Source organism: Schistocerca serialis, chromosome 1, assembly GCF_023864345.2.
Source record: "Schistocerca serialis cubense isolate TAMUIC-IGC-003099 chromosome 1, iqSchSeri2.2, whole genome shotgun sequence".
NCBI classification, from domain to species: Eukaryota; Metazoa; Arthropoda; class Insecta; order Orthoptera; family Acrididae; genus Schistocerca; species Schistocerca serialis.
The window spans coordinates 805270361-805289801 of NC_064638.1; the positions used below are offsets into that span (position 1 = coordinate 805270361).

At 44.3% G+C, this 19441-nt stretch overlaps 1 protein-coding gene across 1 annotated transcript in view; it reads right to left on the reverse strand.

The window, feature by feature from the left end:
• The window catches only part of LOC126484010 (colorectal mutant cancer protein), a 605708-nt gene that overhangs the window by 560457 nt on the left and 25810 nt on the right, over positions 1–19441 (reverse strand). The gene's annotated exons all lie outside the window — the stretch shown is intronic.

Consider the following 19441-nt stretch of genomic DNA (forward strand, 5'->3'; position numbering starts at 1 on the left):
AGACAGTGACAGTGAGAGGAGACAGTAGTAGTAGGACAGAACGAAGGAGACTGTGGCTGTGAGCAGGAGACAGTGACAAAGAGGCACAAAGAGATAATGACAATGAGATGGGCTGAATCAGTGGGGAAAATGTCAAAGGTGCTGAGGAAGGTAGAATGAAGCAATTTGCACCACGCTTTTCAGCCAGTCTTTTAAATTTAAACAAGAGCATATTCGCCTTTTTTGTGCTACCACAAGAGCATTTTTCCGCTGTTCAACGATCTTTCGCTGTGTTTAGCTATTCATGTCAGTCAGAAGCAGACTCAGAATAGACGTCGGAAGAGAAATACCCAGTGTTAGTCTGTTTTTGATGTTCTCCTTGGTCCGTCCGTCATTGGTTATTCTGCTGCCTAGGTAGCAGAATTCGTTAACTTCATCCACTTTGTGACCATCAAACCTGACTTTAAGTTTCTCGCTGTTCTCATTTCTGCTACTTCTCATTACTTTCGTCTTTCTTCGATTTACTCTCAATCCATATTCTGAACTACCAACCGCAATGTCAGAATTGCCCCTCTGGTGCCTTTACCTTTCCTGAAGCCAAACTGATCGTCATCTAATACAATCTCAATTTTATTTTCTGTTCTTCTGTATATTATTCTTGTAAGCAACTTGGATACATAACCCGTTAAGCTGATTGTGCGATCATTTTTGCATTTGTCAGCTCTTTCAGTCTTCGGAATTGTGTGGATGATATTTTTCCGAAAGTCGGATGGTATGTCTCCAGACTCACACCTTCTACACACCAACCTGAATAGTAGTTTTGTTACCACTTTCCCCAATGATTTTAGAAATTCTGATGGAATGTCATCTATTCCCTCTCTTAAATGCTGATTCTAATACTGGATGCCCTATCTGTTCTAAATCGTCTCCTGTTTCTCCTTCTGTCACATCAAATATTCCCCCTTACAGAGGCCATCCATGTACTCTTTCCACTTATTCGATCTCTCCACTAAATTTAACAGTGAAATTCCCATGGCACTCTTAACGTTATTACCCTTGCTTTTCATGTCACCGGAAGTTGTTTTGACTTTCCTTTATGCTGAGTCACTCCTTCCGACAATCATTACTTTTTCGATTTCTTCCCATTTTTCATGCAACCATTTCGTCTTAGCTTCCCTGCTCTTCCTGTTTCTTTCATTCCTCAGCGACCTGTACTTCTGTATTCCCGAATTTCCCTGAACATTTTTGTACTTCCTACTTTCACTTCCTACTTTCACCTTTTGTTACCCATGGTTTCTTCGCAGTTACCTTCTTTGTACCGACGTTTTTCTTTCAATTTCTGTGATGGTCCTTTTTAGAGATGTCCACCCCTCTTCAACTGTACTGCCAACGGAGCTGTTCCTTATTCCTCTGTCTACAGCATAAGAGAGCTTCAAGCGTATCTCGTCATTTCTTAGTACTTCCGTATCCCACTTAATTGTATACTGATTCTTCCTGAATGATCTCTTAAACTGCAGTCTACTTCTCATTACTACTGAATTGTGATCTGAGTCTATATCTGCTCTTGGATACATCTTACAATTCAGTATCTTATTTCGGAATCTCTGTCTGACCATGATTAATCTAACTGAAATCTTCCCGTAATCACCCGGTCTTTTCCGATTAATACCTCCTCCTCTTGTGATTCTTGAACAGAGTATTCGCTGTTACTAGCTGAAATTTATTACAGAACTCAATTAGTCTTTCTCCTCTCTCATTCCTAACGTCAAGCCCATATTCTCCTGCAACCTTGTCTTCTACTCCTTCCCCTATAACTGCACTACAGTCTCCCATGACGAATAGATTTTCATCTCCCTTTATGCACTATATTGCCCTTTCAACATCCTCATACACTTTCTCTATCTCTTTATCTTCACTTTGTGACGTCGGCATGCGTACCTGAACTATCGTTGTCGGTTTTGGTTTGCTATCGATTCTGACAAGACCAACCCTATCACTGAACTAAAGAAATCCTTGCCTTCTTTCCATTTCATTTCACTGAGCCCTACTGTATCTAGATTGAGCCTTTGCATTTTCCATTTAAGATTTTCTAGCTTCCCTACCACATTGAAGCTTCTGACAAGCCACGACCCCTGACATTCCACGACCCGACTCGTAGAACGTTATCCTTCTGTTGATTATTCATTGTTTTTCTCAAGGTCTCCTGCCCTTTGGCAGTTCCCTCCCGGAGGTCCGAATGTGCGACTATTCCGGAATCTTATGCCAATGGAGAAATCATCATGACACTTTTTTAATTCAGACCACATGTCCTGTAGATACATGTTATGTGTCTTTAATGCAGTGGTTTCCATTGCCTTCTGCATCTTCGTGCCGTTGATCATTGCTGATTCTTCCGTTTTAGGGGCTGTTTCCCACCCCAAGGACAAGAGTGTGTCCTGAACCTCTGTCCGCACCTCCGTGCTCTTTGACAAGGCCGTGGGAAGAATGAGGGTGACTTCTTATGCCGGAAGTCTTCGGCTGCCAGTGCTGATTACTAAACAAAACTTAAGCGGTGGAGGGTTTCGAACACGGGACCGAGGGCGCTAATCAAAGACACTACCGCTACACCAGGGGTGCACCAGCCATAGCATAATAAAAAATACGGCTGATTTATATACAGGCCTTGGGGATAAATTCCCTGGTATGTGAGTGTGCAGGCAGTCAATTCGTTGAATGTATACATATCTGCAGCAATGTTCACAAGTAGATAAGATTTACAAGGCGTGGGGAGGCGTGGTCATAAACAGTGTGCCAAGCTTGCAAGAGTGTTGCAGGGTAGGTTGCGTTGAGAGAGGATTGTTCAGAAAGAAACTCGGTAAGTAGCGCCCTTTCCGAGTTAATTATGACTGGAGTTAGCCAATCAGGCCGCCACGAGCGCAAATTCAAGCGGCCCACCAGAGACGGTGTTGCCATCCGTGCTCTTCCTTTGGTTTCCTGACACGGAACAACAGAGCGATATAAAAATTGGACATGGGACGGTACTAAGGATGGAACCCCAGCCAAAGGCTGAGCAGTCTCGTACGCTAGCATCTACTCTATGAGAACAACTGACCCGAATTTTATCTGGCGGGTCGATTGAAATTGAGCGCGCAACGGCCTGGTTAGCTAATTTCAATGGTAATTGACGCGGAAACGGCGCAACGTGTCGAATTTTTTTCTTAACAATTATCTCTCAGCACAACTCACCCTGCAACAGCTTACAAGCTTGTCAGCTCGTTTCTGAGCACCCTGTGTTTGACAGTTTAGGTCATTACCTCCGGAGTATACGGATTTCCAAGTCATTATACACTACTGGCCATCAAAATTGCTACACCACGAAGATGACGTGCTACAGACGCGAAATTTAATCCACAGGAAGAAGATGCTATTATATGCAAATGATTAGCTTTTCAGAGCATTCACACAAGGTTGGCGACGGTGGCGACACCTACAACGTGCTGACATGAGGAAAGTTTCCAACCGATTTCTCATACACAAACAGCAGTTGACCGGCACTGCCTGGTGAAACGTTGTTGTGATGCCTCGTGTAAGGAGGAGAAATGCGTACCATCACGTTTCCGACGTTGATAAAGGTCGGATTGTACCCAATCGCGATTGCGGTTTCTCGTATCGGGACATTGCTGCTCGCGTTGGTCGAGATCCGAAGACTGTTAGCAGAATATGGAATCGGTGGGTTCAGGAGGGTAATACGGAACGCCCTACTGGATCCCAACGGCCTCGTATCACTAGCAGTCGAGATGACAGGCATCTTATCCGCATGGCTGTAACGGATCATGCAGCCACGGCTCGATCCCTGAGTCAACAAATGGGGACGTTTGCAAGACAACAACCATGTGCACGAACAGTTCGACGACGTTTGCAGCAGCATGGACTATCAGCTCGGAGACCATGGCTGCGGTTACCCTTGATGCTGCATCACAGACAGGAGCGGTGCGCTGGTGTACTCAACGACGAACCTGGGTGCACGAATGGCAAAACATTTTTTCAGATGAATCCAGGTTCTGTTTACAGCATCATGATGGTCACATCCGTGTTTGGGGATATCGCGGTGAACGCACATTGGAAGCGTGCATTCGTCATCGCCATATTGGCGTATCACCCGGCGTGATGGTATGGAGTGCCATTGCTTACACGTCTCGGTCGGCCGTCCGGAGTGGCCGAGCGGTTCTACGCGCTACAATCTGGAACCGCACTACCGCTACGGTCGCAGGTTCTAATCCTGCCTCGGGTATGGGTGTGTGTGGTGTCCTTAGGTTAGTTAGCTTTAAGTAGTTCTAAGTCCTAGGCGACTGATGACCTCAGAAGTTAAGTCCCATAGTGCTCAGAGCCATTTGAACCATTTTTGAACGTCACGGTCACTTCTTGTTCCCACTGACGGCACTTTGAACAGTGGACATTACATTTCAGATACGACCCATGGCTCTACCCTTCATTCGAGCCCTGCGAAACCCTACATTTCTGCGGGATAATGCACGACTGCATGTTACAGGTCCTGTACGGGCCTTTCTGGATACAGAAAATGTTCGACTGCTGCCCTGGCCAGCACATTCTCTAGATCTCTCACCAATTGAAAACGTCTGGTCAATGGTGGCTAAGTAACTGACTCGTTACAATACGCCAGTCACTACTCTTGATGAACTGTGGTATCGTGTTGAAGCTGCAGGGGCATCTGTACCTGTACACTCCATCCAAGTTCTGTTTGACTCAATGCCCAGGCGTATCAAGGCCGTTATTACGGCCAGAGGTGGTTGTTCTGGGTGCTGATTTCTGAGGATCTATGCGTGAAAATGTAATCACATGTCAGTTCTAGTGTAATATATTTGTCGAATGTATACTCGTTTATCATCTGCATTTCTTCTTGGTCTAGCAATTTTAATGGCCAGTAGTGTACTTTTTTAAACTACTGGCAACTTGAAAGTATAGTACTAGTGTCTATTATGCATAGAATGAAGATTCTTTTCTTCCTTAACGTTTGTCCTGTAATTAGACGGGGTCCGCCCATTTGGCTCTGTTTGTCTATGTGGCGCAGACCTCTGCTTCATCAGGATGGAGCCCCGCTATCTTGAGGAATACATGGAGGGTGTCTAGCCAACCTCGCCTCGGTCTGCTAATCGGTCGTTTACCGCGAATTTCAACGAAAATGCGAGTTTCGCTATTGCTTTTTGATTTTCTCGAAATACATGTCCGTATTACCTTAGACGACTTTCCCTCATCTTCTCAACGATATGTACCATTCCGTACCTCCTACAAATATTACTATTGGTCACCCTATCATAAAGAGTCCAGCCAGATGACCATCGAGACAGTATGGTGGTCATTACGGCAACTTATTGCCTTTTTTTTTCCAGGCCAAAGATTTTGCAAGGTACAAGGCTGGGTGGATTGAAAAGCGGTATATTATCTATGTGAGTCGGTGTGGGGTCTTACCGCAAATCACACCAGTCACTGCCCGTCATTTAAGACACGCACTGCTAAAGCGGTTTGTGATTTCGGGAACCAGTGAGCCGTCGGCAGCGATTTTTGGGCCAACGTATCTGAAGATACGAGGGATGTTCAATAAGTAATGCGACACATTTTTATTCTGAAAGCAGGTTGGTTTTATTCAAGATTCCTACAAACCATATTATTCCCCTCTCTTTCGGCTATAAAACCATATTTATCAACATAATCTCGTTCAATGCGACGGCCTTACGTCACCTTACTGGGAGGGCCTGTATGCATTGTGCTAGCACTCTACGGGTCGACGTCGCAGTCAATGACTTGCTGCATCAATAACCTCCCCATCGTCTCCATACAGCTTCCCACACACTGAATACTTCACTGGGCCCAACAGATGGAAGTCAAAAGGTGTGAGATCGTGGCTGTGGGGTGGACGAGGAAGAACAGTCCAATGGAGTTTTGTGAGCTCCTCTCGAGTGCGCAGATGTGTGTGAAGCCTTGCGTTGTTATGGAGAAGAAGTAGTTTGTTTGCAGTTTTGGGGCGACGAACACGCTGAAACAGTCTTTTCTATTTCGTGAGGATAGTACAATACACTTCCGAGTTGATCTTTGCACCATGAAGGTCGACATGAGACAGAGTAACTCTTTCAGAATTCCCAGAATAATCCCTTGAGTTTACCGGATGAGGACGCTGCTTTCAGCGTTTTCTTCGGAGGAAAGGTGGTGTGGGCTTCACTCCATGGATTGCCGTGCTGTTTCCGGTTCGAAGTGATGAACCCATGTTTCATGGCCAGTGACGATGTTCGACAAAAGATTGTCACGATCAGAATCGTAACGCGCAAGCAGTTCCGTACAGACGGTCCTTCGTTGCTCTTTATGGTCTTCTGTTAGGTGGCGAGGGAACCAGCGGGCACACACCTTTTGTTCACTGCTAGGTTTCCACAGACATTCTGCAAGCGCCTATGAATATTTGCCATGCTCTTGTTTTCCGCCTAACGAAACTCAAATGACAGCGCTCTGCTTGGAACGCACCTCTGTTGCAGACGCCATTTGAAGGCTACGTATTGCGCCGCCACCTACTGGAGCTTCATGAAACTACAGGGGTTGAAGTAGGATTCCACGACGCCCCAGAACAATTTCCTCATTTTTTCAATCGAAATTGGCCGAGGAGGAAAGTGTGCTGCATTACTTATTGAACAGCCCTTCGCCAGATCTACACAGTCGATCTTAATGGTGTCCGTGCTATGTACACTTGTTGATAGGTATTCATTCTTCTTTATATTGAGTCGTAGTCCAAACCGTTCAAGGTAATCGTCCGTCCTTGTCTTCAACGATCAGCAGTACACCTTCAACATACAGTTGTGTACAAAGGTGCTAATTTGTGGAAATCGCTGGTACCCGATCCGTTATGATGATGAAATTTAGGACGGAAAGAGTTGATGATAGATGCACACCCACAGAAAGAGGAAAGTCGCCAGGCTTCGCAGCTTTAGGTTTGTGGTATAGCAGCCGGACCCATTAAATTAGTTCTTCAGTTAAAGGGTGTAGAAAAATTTCCGCTACCAGTCACAATAAAAGGTTATTTATTTGTCACACGACTGGTTTCTGGCTTGTGCCTATTTCAGGTGTTTATACATTCATGTACATGTTTATATGCTGGAGATCGCTGTATAAATACAAAAAAAAAAAATATTTGCTGGTGACTAAACAGATACAAGTGGGACAATTGTAAGTGGCAAGGCAGCATTTGTCGAAAATATATCTGTACTTACATAAAGATGAAGCATCATTATTATAGTTACGCTGTGGTGACCCTTTTCCTATAAAGGAACAGTCACGGAGTTCAACAGCATCCACTATGAATAAAATTCAGTTCTTAAGTTACTTTAGGATCTCCGAGGCCAAGCCGTATTAGATCACGTGATACTTGGTCAAAAACCTTTTAAAGGTCCACGAAAGCGAAGAACTTCTGTTTCGAACACCGGACTGGAGGGAACTTTCAATCGTCACCACATATTCAGAACCGACATTATTTATTTCTTGCCGCTTCCCGTGTCTAAATATTGCACCGTATCATTCCACAGAGTACAATGACGCGTATGAACGCATCTGGTGTCTTTATCACTGCAGACATGGGGTGCGCGCTGTCTCGGAGTGATGAAGACAAAGGAGCCCGGGGCAGTAATGCGCGCCGAGCGGCGGCCTCTTTGAGGGGTGATTCGCTTTCATGTGATACCGCCCCGCTCTCTCTACCCCCACTGTTTCCACTAAGTTGCACGTCATTTCTGAGGACGGCCAAGAGCACTACGGCGGATGACTGGTGTAGCGTTTGTGAACACGATAAGCACGGCTGTCTGCCATCTAACGCAAACAGCACGCGGTAGTCACGCATCTCCTACAATTACACAAATAGATAAAGAGCACAGATCAAACGTTACTCCACCCGAATGAGCGACGTAAGCTGTTCCTCGATTATTCTGCTTACAAGTAATATTTTCTTTAATCATATTCATACGCGAGAGGAGAAAAGTCACAAGCAGTGTGAAACACTTGCCTTCACGTTAGGCGTGTATCACATTATTGTTTGATAATTTTTCGTCAACACCGCATGTACAAACCAGTGACCATATTCCATCTTTTTAAGGGGGGTAGGACGTCAAACGGGCCGACTTGGAGCAGGAGAGGCACCACAAGACATTTTATTTTCTACTGTCTACACTTTTACAAATAAATTCATAAAACTTTGTCAGCATGACCAGGAAGGATTCAGAATTCACACTCATAGCAGTGGAAGTGCAAAAATTTAACAAAATAATTTTTTTTTAGATATCAAATTTCATCATTTTTTCACTTACTGTTGGCTGCATTTGTTGCTATAGGTACATATTTCTTCACAAGTAAGAGAGATTCTTTGATGAATTTTGCACAGCATACAAACCATACTTACAGGTGTATGAAACTCTAGAATCTTCCAAATCTACTAAAAATTGTGGTAAAAATTTAGATAATTAACTACAAAATTTGATTTTTTTCTAAACATAAAGTTTAAAATGTAACAGCTCATTCATTTTTTCATAAATTAAATAGATTCTAGAGTTTCAGAGACCTGTAGGTATGGTTTATATGCTGTGCAAAATTCATCGAACAGTCTCTCTTACTTATGAAGAAAAGTGTACCTATAGCAGCAAATGCAGCCAATTGTAAGTGAAAAAATGATGAAATTTTACATGTAAAAAAAATTATTTTGTTATGTTTTTGAACTTCCGCTGCTACAAGTGTGAATCCTGAATCCTTCCTGGTCATGCTGACAAAGTTTTATGAATTTGCTTGTAAAAGTATAGACAGTGAAAATTAAAATGTCCTGTGGTGCCTCTCGTGCTCCAAGTCGGCCCGTTTGACGTTCTACCCCCCCCCCCCCCCCCTTAAGGTGATACATTCTAATATTCCTCATAAAATTCTCAAAAGTCTAAGACACAATATAATGGTTGTAATGTTTTTGGTCAGTTTTTGTAAAATGTATGATTGACAGATTTTACATTTCAAAACACTTTCTGGATTTCGATATAAAGTGTACACAAGCTACTTAACTCATGAAATAACACACATCTTTTAAAGTATTACATTAAAACTGTAATATAATATGGAGTGAATGTACTGAACATAGTTAGTTACTTGTTCCATGGATCATACAGATTGTATTGCTGCTTATCACATACAATGACGGTTCGATATGCCCTATTTTGCCTGTAAATACACTGTCGGTCCAGAAAGTTCCGAGACTGATATTAATCCTGGCGTATAAGCGGTGTCAGAGCACTAACTTCGGTGATAACTAACCAAAAACTATAAACAACAGATGTGCAGTCCACCGGTCACTTTTGAGCAGGGAATGTTAAGTGGACGTTCGACTGTAGTGTGTCCACACTGTTGTCACCAATCGCAGTGGACACTGTTGTGCCACAGATCGCAATGGACAACATCTCTAAACCAAGTGTTCTAGATATCGTCCAGAATGTTTTGAAGAACCGAAAAGTGTGTGCAAAGTCTGTCCCGTACACATTGACTCCCGCACAAAACCAACCTCGCGTGGACGCCTGCTGCGACTTGATTGAAATGCAAGACGCGGAAAAACTCTTTTCCAGAAAAAAATCAACACGGATGAGGAGACTAGATGTTATCAATGCTAACCTATCACTAAACGACAAAGTGGATAAAATTACATGAAGCTTCAACTCTGCGATGACATAACTGTGACATTCAAGCCAAAGTGGCGCGCGAGTTGCACAAAAAAATGGCTCTGAGCACTATGGGACTTAACGTCTGAGGTCATCACTCCCCTAGAACTTAGAACCACTTAAACCTAACTAACCTAAGCACATCACACACATCCATGCCCGAGGCAGGATTCGAACCTGCGACCGTAGCGGTCGCGCGGTTCCAGACTGTAGCGCCTAGAACCGCTCGGCCACAGCAGCCGGCCGAGTTCAACAACATCCAAAGACTTTTCTGTTAGTTTCACATGGTTGTATGAACGTTCTGTTTGTTGTACTCAAGTGGGTGAAGAGTAGTGGTGGGGAGGGGGGGTTATGAAGCACGCCTCTAGCATTAAAACACCCATCTCAACGTTTTCTGTTTTTTATTAATCTAGTCTCGAAACAATTTTGACTTACGTGGCAGACTGAATGTAAAGCTCTAATTCAGTTGTGATCCAGAAATTGATGATGTCGTGCGCAACCCATTTACGGGCAACCATTGAAAAAGTAAATCTGCATTGTCAGAAGCGGATTTTAGATACCGGATGCGGAGTGCGGCGTCATTCCGCTACATAGCTCGCGATGGAGAACGTAAATCTATACGTGTCACCAGAACGCTTTGTTTGACGCAACGTATAAAAAAGGCATATCCAGACTTGCGCTTACTGTCGAAAGAAAGATCGTACGGGCTATCAAATAAAATTTGTAACTGGACTGAGGATTTATTGGTGGAGAAGACATAGCTTGTGTTTTTGGATGGACAGAAATAATTACAGGCTCGTCCCAGGAAACAGTTTCGGGCACTTGCTGTTCAAAAGCACTTTGTAACGACTTGCAATGTTAATAGTAACCTCAGACTTTTCGCAGATCTATAATGAAATACTGCCACAAAAAAGCGCGCAAATACTCAGTTAGATGGCGATAATATTTCATACTGGTGCAAAGATTGGCAACTTGCTTCAAATGTTCAGAAAGTTAAGACTGTTCATTTCACAAAACGAATAAACGTAGTATCGTACGATTACAATATCAATGAGACATAACTAGAATCTTCGCACATCCATAGTTGAAATGGACAGTGGGACGTCAGCTGGTATAAATTTATATTAAAAATGAAGAAATTCCTCCAGCTGTATTTAAGGTGTCGATTTTATTTTGGCATCTAGTTTCAACGTTGTAACGACGTCGTCGTCGTCTTCAGGCCCACACACTTGTTGACGTCAACTGCGTGCGGCTGATACTAGTAGACAGTTGTGAGATACGGACGTGCACACGGAGCACGTCCGTATCTCACCACTGACTTCTAGTATCAGCCGCACGCAGTTGACGTCAACAAGTGTATGGGCCTGAAGATGACGTTGTTACAACGTTGAAACTAGTTGCCAAAATAAAATCGTCACCTTAAATACAGCTGGAGGAATTTCTTCATTTTTAATATAACTAGAATCTATCAACTCGTACATATAGCTGGGTATAACGAAATGGATTGATCAAATGTGGTGTTACGTAAAGCACTGCAGACTCCAGTTCATTGGTAGGACACTAGGAAAATGTAATCAGTCTTCAAAGGGGGGAAAAAAGTTGTCTGGCACATCCTAGAACATTACTCTAGTGTGTACGGCCTATACCAGATAGGACCAACAGAGTATACACAGAAGGACAACCCAAAATGGTCACATATTTGTATGACTCACGTGAGAGAAAACAGAACTGGCAGACACTTGAAGACAGACGTAAACTACCTCGCGAAAGAGTATTTATAAACCAGCTTTAAGCGAGGGATCTAATAATATGCCATAAAACCCGTACGTGTCGCTACCGTAGGGATCACGCAGACATGATTACACAAAATACAGCGCGCACAGAGACATTTAGACCGACATTCTCCCTGCACTACATACGTAAATGGAACGGGAAGGATACCAAATAAGCAGTACAATGAGCAGTATCCTTCGCCAAGCATTTCACAGTTGTTTGCAAAGTTTGGATGTAGATTACACAGCATGGTGCCTGCAATACCAGTGCAAAGATTTGCTGTTCAGCTTGTTAGAGAATCTGGGGCTGGCGAAATTCTGTTACGTCCTGTTCATTCTTTCTTCTTTTCTTCCTTTTTTTTACAAAAAAAAGGGCGGAGGTGTGGAATCTCGTAATCACGTTGATTTCTTGAGCTGTGACCTATGAATCGGAGTCATTTACAAACTACTAACTGATTATTTTACAACCTGAACCAACGAATTACACTTTTCTGAAATTAGACTTCGCTGTTCTACTGATTTTTGATTATTTCGAACTAGTTTTCGGCTTATTAGACTATCTACAAGAATCAACTGACTAGCGTCTGGAAGGGACACTGGCTCTTTGATAACCAAACATTGTAGGCGAAGATATAATCACTTGCACAGAGTGTTGTGCAGTGCATCAAACTTGTTTCTTAGCGTGAAATTACACTTAACGCAATGGACAATGTTAAACTCAATACATAATTATACTGCACTATATTACTGGAAAACTGGTTCTGAAGCCTTTTCTATGGTCTTGACAGTGGCTGGGGAACTGAGTACTTTTCATTTACGTTGTGCAAAAAACATGTTTGTTAATGCTGAAATGCATACTCCGGCAGTAACTCGCATTTACGTAACCGCATGTCCAGCAACTGTGTCTAGAACGCTGGAAAGTCATCACACTTGTGCTACTGAAAAATGCAACAAAATACAGTTCGTTTACAAGACTGTCACTGTGTTCTCATGCGGTAGAATACCCTGTTTCTGTAAGTCGTAATGTTTCTTTTAATTACGACCTCAATTTCACAAGGCTTTGTAGTAAACGGTTTTGATGAGCATGCTTGTCCTTTTTTGTTCTAGTATTCGCAGGAAGCGTTATTCTTCACACCTAACCAATATAGGTGGGAAGGAGTAGAACAACGCTTGGTACGCTACCACGGTATTTATCTGTGCCCTGCTCGCCTGGAATTTACGAAACCAAAGAGTACTTCTAATTACTGGTTGGATAGCAGCGTAGTACTGACCTTCGTGGCAGTCTGAAAGTTGCCAATCTTCTGCCCATTCGTCCTCGCCCAGTTTCCGTATCCATAACTTGGTGTTCAGTGCAGGGCCAGAATGACTGGCCTTCTTCGGCAGCTGGTCGACCTTGTCATTGTAAACATACGAGTAGAAGAAATTTTCGGTGTCAGCACTTGGCCTGAAAAGAGGATGGAAGGGCCAAACCTCCTCAACACCAGACTTTGCATCAATACTACACTAAACTCCGTCCGAACAGGCCTTGGAAGGCCCAACGGTACCGACCGGCCGCCGTGTCATCCTCACCCCACAGGCGTCACTGGATACGGATATGGAGGGGCGTGTGGTCAGCACACCGCTCTACCGGTCATATCTCAGTTTACGAGACGGACTTTGCGTCAGTGTCGTCGATTAAATTCCATACATCTCCGCAGTGTTTGATGAGGTGACGACGTGACATTGTGAGGACGTTTAAGACCGGCAGCCCCTTTACGCCCTACTCGGGATGAGCGTGCTATGTGCCGTCACCGGGTTCCATCCTCTCCCCTCTCTCGTTATCATACAACACAAATATGACACCACACTATACACGCACCCATTGCAGTCACCTACGTGCATCGGATTCAACCAAGAAACAGCTCATACACCTTGTGGATAGAGGCCATTGTGCGCGTAGGAACAAAACCCTTTTCAATCGGGCGGCTGAACACCCCACAAGAGGTCTCCCACCCAAGAATTCCATATGACTCTTTCTCCCTTTTTTTAATTATAAGTCTTCGTCATAACAGTCTGCATTACGTAAAATGACGTAAGTCCTGGACGTCAAGAACTCTGACGGGCCATTTAAGCGATTCAGTGTCCCAAAGGTGTTGTTGATTGTAAATCGGTGAACAGAACAAAAAGCTGGTAGTTCAGATAAAACAATCACCAGCATTTTTAACGAAATGCAGTAAATTAAGAAACCTGAGTAGCGCGGTTCTGCCAAACAGAAGCAATGGACCATCTGTCTGAAAAACATAATTATCGGACGGAGATCAGGGTACCACAGCAGAAAATCTTTAGTTGTTGTTTTTTTCCCTATAGAACCTGATTCCAATAAATTTAGAGGTAGTATGCACTGTCAAGCCAAACACATATTCTTAGATTGATTGCTTCTCAAGAACAACAAATGGTTCACTTACTCTCATGGGCCAGAACATTATGACCACCAGCCTGCTATCGATATAAACCCGTCCAGGCGGCAGAGAGGAAACATTGCTAGTCAGACGCACGCACGATGCATGCAGTATCAGGGAGCGTGCTGTCCGTGTGTAGAATGAGGAAAGAGCGCGATCTATCTGCGTCTGACCGAGGGCAGATTGTGATGGCCCGGAGGCTCGGCACGAGCATTTCGGACAGTGGACGGTTTATCGGGTGTTCGGAAGTGCTGTGATGAGTTCTTCAACACGTGACGAGACCACGGTGCAATCACGTCGAGACGTCATAAGGTTGGGCGGACAACCCTCACTACAGATGTCGGACGTCGTAAGCTGGGTAGACTGGTAGAACAGGACAGACGGAGAACTGTGGCAGAACCAACAACAGACTTTAATGCTGGACAGGGTACAAGTTTTTCTGTATACGCAGTGCATCAACCACTCCTAACGATGGGCCTCCGCAGCCGGCGACCCATGCATTTGCCAATGTTTAACACCACAGTATCGGCAACTATGACGTGACCATCGACACCGGACGTTGGTCAAGAGGCAAGTTTTGCATAGTCTGATGAATCCCGATCCCTTCTTCGTCATGCTAATGGGAGGGCGCGAATCCATCTTCTTCTCGACACCTGTACAGCACGACGGAGACAAGATGGCGGCGGCTCCATTATGCTCTGGGGGGGGGGGGGGGGGGGGGACATTCACGTGGGTATTCACGAGTCCAGAGGAGCTCGTGCAAGGCAATATGGCGGCCAAGGAGTATGATACACTGCTTGCAGACCACTTACAACCCTTCATGACGATCATGTTTCCCGACGGCAACAGCATTTTTCAACAAGATAATGCGTCCTGTCAAAGGGCCAAGAGTGTGATGGAATGATTCGAGGAACACAGTGGCGAGTTCCAGTTGATGTGCTGGCATCCCAACTCGCCAGATCCGAACCCGATCGAACACATCTGGGACGTGACTGAACGTGGCGTCAGAGCTTATCGTCCCTTCCACGGAATTACATGATTATGTGTGCAGATGTGGTGTCAGCTACCTCCAGCGACCTACCAACGCCTCATCCCTTCCATTCCACGACGTGTCGCCGCTGTTATCCTTGCCTGAGGTGGACATACCGGCTATTAGGTAGGTGATGTTAATATTCTGGCTCATCAGTGTATATTCCCAATTCTAATTTTGACATACTCGTGTGATATTTTACCTGCTACAATGTCATGCAGTTTTTACCAGTCGATGAAATGCAGCAATATTTAATTTCGCCGCAACTTTGCTTTCCACAAGGACGTCATCCTAGACGTTACAATGAGTTCTTCACGAGGCTTTCAATAAATGCAAAGGGCTTGCTGCACAGCAGGAGTTGGCAGTAGGTGCATCAACCCCGTTACATGCTAGACTTGGCACCTTGGTACTTCCATCTACTCAGTACGCAATATCCACGAGACAAATGATATCTCCATTGATAATGAAGTGAAGGTCGATTTGGTTCAACGAGAAGATGCAGAAAGTGTCACTCATTGGGCATAGTACAAAATTTTATCAATATTCAGAAAAAAATAAAAAAAATGCTGCAAGAAAACATTGTCGCTCTTTCTCTTCACCTGCCTTAAGTCGTTCACCGACTTGGTCGTGACATAAGTATGTAACAGCTTCTTTTTCGAATTATCTTGTTGTCAAAATGAAGTATCGAGCACACAATTGCCATTACTGGATAAATGACACACACCGCAGTCGCTGACAACACCCAAGGACTCCCGAAGGCAGCTGTCACTTGCATTTCCATACGGACCGATGGGCCACAAATACAGTCTTGTCTGCCATCGATAAGGAAAGAGTAATTCTCATGAAAGAAACACGCCGGCCAATGTGGCCGAGCGGTTCTCGGCGCTTCAGTCTGGAACCGCGTGACTGCTACGGTCGCAGGTTCGAATCCTGCCTCGGGCATGGTTGTGTGTGATGTCCTAAGGTTACTTAGGTTTAAGTAGTTCTAAGTTCTAGGGGACTGATGACCTCAGATGTTAAGTCCCATAGTGCTCAGAGCCATTTGTACCATGAAAGAAACACAATGGCGTACGCCGTAGCTGTTTGTGACAGTGCAAGGACTAATAAAATATTCACGCTAATATGAGACGCCAAAAAGTGAACAATGTAGTTCCGGATTGGCTAGTATTTTTTATGTATTCTCTATTGCGAACACACCTTGAATAGACTTTGCCACGACCTCACTTCCAGAGCAATATACAGCAGCTACAAATCCAGTTATTACGTCCGCTGCTGAACGCATTGTATAAACCCCCAGAGTACTATCAGTAGACTTCCTATGCTACGAAAACTTTTGTCACAATGCAGGCACAGACATTTCGCAGCACTGGTAGGCAAAAAGGGTGAGAGGCAGACCAGGCGAAATAATATAATTATATAATTAGTCCGTCTACTTCTCCCCCTCTCTTTGTCGATCTCCTCCTTCCTCCTCGCTGTATGTATATCTCCTCCCCCCCCCCCCCCCCCCCCCCCATCCACTTCTCTCTCCAAGTTATCACGCTCACCTCAATAGCACGCCTGTGGGATCTTATCCTCACAGTATTTCATTCCGCATAGTACGTAATATGTGTATATGTGTACCAAATTTGGTTGAAATCGTCCCAGGGGTTTAGGTTCGGCATTTTACCCGTAGGCTTGCCCGCGAATGGGCTCATCAAAAATATTTCACATGTATTTAATATATTTCACACAAATTTGTACACATATTTCATCCGCATTTCTAGCTAATTTCGCCCTGCAGTTTCTTTTTCACGCAACTCATTGTTTATGATGTTGTAGGTCCTGCACTAAGTCCTGCTGTACAATGATATCATTTTGCAGGTACATTCAGTGGTACATGTGACTACTGTGTACAAAATGCGTTGTGAACAGAGTTACTAGTAAAGAAGCCACAAATCAAAACGCCATGCATGATGCTGCAGTTTTTCGCACATCTCAGTATTTGACGGCATATCTCCTAAGCTGTGTGTTAGTACATACAGCGACGGATGTGGATACTGTGCGAAAGATTTAGTAACAACGAAGTAATAAATTTAAACGTCTTCCATGATGCGGCAGTTTTTCACATATCTCAGTGTTTATGATGTCAGAGTTCCTGAACTATGCGTCGTACTACGTTATAACTTTTGCGGTACATTCAGTGCTATATGCGGCTACTGCCTGCAAAATGTGTCGCGAAAATATTGAGTGGTACTGAAGTAATTAAAACGTCATGCTTCATGAGGCAGTTTTGCTGCATGAACTGCGAAAATGTAGTAAGCGATAAACTTTTTTTCGTTTCATCATTTTTGAGGGGTTCGTACGCGGGACAACGGTTCGTAAGGATTTCAATTATGTGTGAAGTTAGCTGCAAGTTTCTAAGTGCTCTCATTTTTCAAATACTGGACAACTAAAGTATGTGTATTCCCACGTCTAAGGCTACACCCCTTTTTTATTTTTTTATTGTTCTCATTTTGTTCGATTTTGTTCGTTGCATTTGTTCGGTGGGGATGTCCCAGGACACCAGTTCAAGGTCAGTGTTGAGCAGTTGACTCAGTTTTTTTTATTACAGAGGGTAGCTAACCCTCTGACCGAACACGCTGAGCTACCGTGCCGGCAATTGACAGGTAGGTGGTTCTCAGCCACCACAGCGATGATTTTCAAACAGAAAGATATATGTGTACCAAGTGTGATCGAAATGGGTTCCGTGGATTAGGAGGAAATGTGGAACAATATGTACTGATTTTACATTCAGCAGTGTCGTCTGTTGGTAGTGCAAGAGACGTTGCGGTCTATCTACACTGCGTGACAACCGCTGATATGAAAAGGTCATATGAACATACAGAGAATATGCCGACTTTATTCACAGGATATGGCTGGGAATTCCGTTAGGAACGAACACAGCACACCAAAAATCAGACCGTTGCACTCGGGGGCAGCAGTCTATGATGACAACAATTTTCATTGCCTTATGCCTGAAAACATATCACGGGAAGTGCACTGATGAGCCAAAACGTGACGTCCACACGCTTAATAGCGCGTTGGTCCACCTTTGAAACGCAATACAGCAGCGATTGTCTGTGGCATGGATTCGACACGTCCGTGGAAGGTTACTATGTACGTCGCCCCATATGTCTGCGCGCAGGTGGTACCTGATAGTGTTGCAGACATCGGATTCAGATCACATGAGCGCGGTGGACAATACAAAATGTTTCATTTCCACAAACAACTGTAACACGCATCTGGCTTTAAGGCACTGACTGTCACTGTCTTGGAAGGCGTCCGCGGCTCGTGGTCTTGCGGTAGCGTTCTCGCTTCCCGCGCACGGTGTCCCGGGTTCGATTCCCGGCGGGGTCAGGGATTTTCTCTGCCTCGAGATGACTGGGTGTTGTGTGTTTTTCATCATCATTCCATCCTCACCACGTAGTGGCGTTAAAGAACTTGTGGAGCGCCCGCCCCGCGAGAGGTCTCCCGGCCACCAATGCCATACGCTCATTATTCATTATTCTTGGAAGGCAGCATCCGACAAAAAGCATCCAATGATGGATGTGGTCTGTAATAATATTATGGAGCTTCCATTACTAGCAGAGACCCCATGGACGCACAGGTGAATGTCGCCAGTAACATAATACTGTCCGTGGCGATGTGCATGTTTCGAGCGGCCGTTCTCCTGAATATCGACTTATCTGGACACGAGTGGAACAAGAAACGTGATTCAATCGACACGTTTCTACCTTCCACAGTCCAGTCTCGATAATTCTGTGCTCACAACAATCGCAACTCAGGTTGTCGTTGAGTCAACGTGGGAACAGGTAGAAGCGGTGTTCCGGACCCCCATACGCTGAATGGTGTGCTCCCAAACACGTGTGCCTGCAGCAGCCAGATCTGCCACAGATCGCCGGCTTTCCTGCTTTACAGACAGTGCAAGCCTCCTGTGATGAGGCGTGGACGCCCACGTTGTCGCCTACTCGTGATTTTACCGTGCCGCTACCACTTTCCACATATGCTCAACGCACACATTCATTTTTAAATTTTTATTTGCCTTGATCGGGCATTTATAGCGAAGTGTAGCTCGTTTAAGGACTCTTATTTAGCCTTTCTGAATTTTCTCCGCAGAATATGCATCGCACACGCAGAGCTGTCACACAAGAAAATTGGGAACAAATGAGAAGCAAAGCAAAGCCGGTAGTGTTCACATCATCATTGTTGTTCGTAATTGTTATTCAGAGTCTGACATTAAAGACCGATCCTGAGAACAAATCTCTACATATAAAAGGAAATATCCTGACTCATCATGACCCAGCCCAAACCCCTACGGATAGAAATTCGAAATTTGGAGAGGGTGTTGATCTTATACTGTAGGCGTCGTTTAACAAGCAATTTCTGAAATTCGACCCATGAGGGAGTGAAATACGCAATGAAAAATTGTTTGAAAATATGCCGCTATTACGGCAAATTTGAAGCCTGAACTACAAAAATTGGCATTTGGTT